Below are 4036 nucleotides of genomic sequence, written 5' to 3'. Positions count from 1 at the left end.
ATATTGTTTTAATATTCGTTGTAGTAAATGTACTACATGTTGATCCAGACAATAAAAAGAAATATTTTACATGAACCGAGAACACTTAAAATCCTTCACTGTTTTTGGATCAATTAAGCAATGCGACTTATGTACATTGTGTTGAGCTACACATACAAATATGTATTAGATCACGCGGGTGGCCGTGACTGAAATTCGTCAAGAGGCTTGGTTGGATTTATCGCGGAGAAATTTGCCGTGGAGGGATGCCATCTCTCCTCTCTAAATAATTAACTAACCAACTAATCAGTATAATATTACTTCTTCTTTCTTCTTCATTTTGGTTTTTCCTTCTTTCTCACTTCCTAGCTCTTTAGAAGGGCCAACTGGTTAAATGAGGCAGTTATGAATTTTGCCTCCAATTGCAAGTATTTTTCAATAAGACTTTATATATCGGGAATGATGCAACGGTATGGCGCATCTTAGCAACGATAAATTTTCAGTTGTGCATTTGACTGTTAGTTGACGTTTAAAACTTAAACAGTATAAGACCTTTTACATAGACACTGGAAAGAGGGTATATTAATTGTTATAGTGACCATCCACCGTTTTGAAGTAATCATCGTCTCTTATGTAGGGTATTAGTCTATTGCCCCAACATAGGTTACTATGTTGCAAAACGAATATGAATTTTCTTTGAGGGTTAATTTTACCACAACTTTGAAATCGATTTCTAAGTCATTAATCCAATCATTAGAACCAATACTGAACTGTATTTTAACATAAAATTTTTCATCAAATAACTTTTAAAAATAAAACGACAACACTTTATTCATAGACCTTACTAACGATTGATAAACCTAATAGTGATTATATTATTATAATGGGCACCCAATGAAATGTTACCATTTCACATATTCCATCAAAAAAATTTCAAACATTTATTAATTTTTTTTTTATTATTATTATTTTTGTCTATACATTTAAACATTTACAAAATTATGTTTCGAGTCAATAGAGTTTCAATTTATTAAAAAAAGTTGTCTATAAACCAGTAGACACTCACATAATCAATCAGCTGACAAACATAAAAATAAAAAAAAGAAAAAAAAACAAACGTTATAAAGTTATAATAAAAAAAAAAGCCAAAAGCTTCATAAGATTTGCACTTCAAAATTGGAATTTACGTTATTTTAATAAGTAACCATCTTAGTTAATGAACCAATCTAAAATAAATTTAAAAACAGACATGGAAAAATTATTTTAGGTCAGAAATATTTGAACGGTGCTTTCACACATTTCGAGAGCTATGCACACGCACTTTATCAAAGCTTATCAAATCTGAGGGAACAATAAAAACAATCTTTTTATGTCTAAAACTATCAGCGTTATGATATAAATTTGAATAGCCAGATAACCATACTACCCCTATCCGTGTTCGGCATAGTTCAGATTGTCCTTTCTAAACTAATATATCCGCAATCTCCAGTGTATATATCTCTCCAGTGTCTTCATTATATTTCTTTTGTAATACTTAAATTCTCTTTAGTTTTCTGTGATCTGTTTCATATAAAATTTTTCCATTAATTAAATATACTCTTGCCTTTTTAAAATTTATCACAATATACACCGCAGCTATAAATTTTCTCGAATTTGTTCTTGATACAACATTATACACTCTTTAACAGGCTAGTACCTGTCGGCCGAATATTTTATATCGTTATCAACTTCATTATGAGCTATACGAAAGGAAAGTTATCCATATGGTAATTGATCTTCTCACTGATCAATGCCGATTTGTTAGTCATATGCACATAAGTTAGGACTTGTGAATCATTTATGAACATTCTGTCATGAGGAAAGACGAAACTGTGATTTACATTTTTTATAGATGACCGTTGTTGGTTATAGGAAGCATCCTCCGCATTTTTGGATTAATTCGATTATTTACTGGGAGTTATGGTTTTCTGGCAAAATTTTAAAAATTATTTTGAACTGCGATATTTCGCTCCTACTTTGGCCACGTCTATTAAATATTTAAATCTGTTTTTATATCGTTTCCATAATTAATTATATTAAAAAAGAAAAAAAAAATTAAAGAAAAAAAAATTCATTTTGTTTTTTCTCTTTTTTTTTGTTTTTGTTGTAATTTTTATAGTGAAATTGCCAAATTTATATAGTCTTCATATTTAAATAATATATTCGATTTTTTTTTTTTAAATTTATATTTGTTACTAAAATTCAAACAAAATATCAGTTATAAAGGTTAGTAGATTTATTTTTTTTTTTTTATTTTCTTTTGTTTCTTTTTTATTATTAATATTATTAAGCATTTTCAAGGTTGCTCATTAATCAATAAATTGTATGTTAAAAATTTAAACATAACAAATCACAAAATATACAAAAAAAAAGAAGAAAAAAAATACAGGTGCTTAAGATGAAAAGAAGTGGTACTTTGATTAAAATGTTAAGGGTCAATATTATCACGGTTTCGATTATAATACTTATAGTAACATACGTATACAAACCTATGTATTATAAAATGGTATTGTAGTCAGGTTTATGTGTGCATATGGGCATTTCGTTAATAATTTTCAAAACTATATATTCAACTATATATGAATGCATTAACATAAGTTGTATGTATATACATATTTGTATATATACATAAAACCTTACATATTATTTGGACTCATACAGGTTTAATATTTTGTACATATTACGCTGCACATATTTACACAAAAACTCTTTATCTTTTAAAATATACAATGATCACAATTTAAAAATTATTCAAATAACAAAACAAAATTTAATTATCATAATTGTCAAAAATTTTAATTTTATTAACTAAAAAAAAGAAATAAAAAAATTATTTTAATTGATAAATATTTCGATTTAACTCTTACATCTACTTCTGAAAATACTACTCACTTTAAAATGTAATTATCAGCTGACGATGTATCACCCTAATAAATTCAAGACTCGACATAATTGCAACTTTACTGCCATTAAGGTATATTCTAAGAGATGGGTTTTAAATTGTAGATTACTGAAAGGAAATATTGGCAAAGGAACAGGTCCTCTTCGACTATCTCAGCCAGCCATGGGTTATTGTAGTCAATAAAGAAATTGGACGCATGCTTCTCAATACGGACAAACCTGCCACCAAGACTTTTATCCAACCCCAACAGCTTTGAAGAAAATTTCCTTGATTAAGATGGAAGGTACAACATCGCATAATGAGATCTTCCAGTAGCCGTACAAGGGAGATTTGAATTTTTTTCAAGTAGAACGTAAAGTTTGCCCCTAATCAAACTAGTGTACCATACATTCGACCCAGTCTAAAAAGCTAGACAACCCTGCTCCCACCCAAGGAAACACCACTTTGTGTACATAACCGAAGTTATACCGCGGAAGACAGTTATTCAAGACGGCTATTACGAGAACCGTGCAACTCTCAACGAAAGGATTCTGAATGCCATGAGCCAATGTTTCCCCCACAACATCACCATTACTAATAAAAAGTCGTTAGCCGAGTTTCAAGTACAATGTGGCAGACCAACAAATGCCTCTAAAGCAGCCGTGGGAATCGTCCGCATTCTTAAGGAGAAAATTTGCAAAACCATTGAAAATTTATAGATTAATTTTTACTCCCGACTTTTTCCAACAATAAATTTAAATAAATTACCGACCAAATGCCTAAAGTCAAAATATATGATTGTATGGTGGCTTTTAATAATATTATATATAATCATTCAAGTAAAATGATAATAGATAGACATTTAAGTCAAGTTCAAAAATAAAATCAATAAAAACACCGAATGCGAAAAATTTCAAAAAAAAAAAGAAAATCAATAAGCTAAAAAATTTGCGTAAAAGACCTCCAATTTACCTAGAAGGTAAAATGCGTATACACACCACATACAAAAAAACATATAGGCATATTATATACAGTTAAACATAATTAACAATTATTATTGTTATTATAATATTAGTTACTGTTCAATAGTACCTTCCGCTTTCTGTTTATATAAACACACACACAGCCTACAATAAA

Source organism: Condylostylus longicornis, unplaced genomic scaffold, assembly GCF_029603195.1.
Source record: "Condylostylus longicornis isolate FDR11 unplaced genomic scaffold, ASM2960319v2 ptg000074l, whole genome shotgun sequence".
In the NCBI taxonomy this organism is placed as follows: Eukaryota; Metazoa; Arthropoda; class Insecta; order Diptera; family Dolichopodidae; genus Condylostylus; species Condylostylus longicornis.
The sequence above is the reverse complement of the archived record's forward strand: the minus strand, read 5'-3'. Positions refer to the sequence as shown.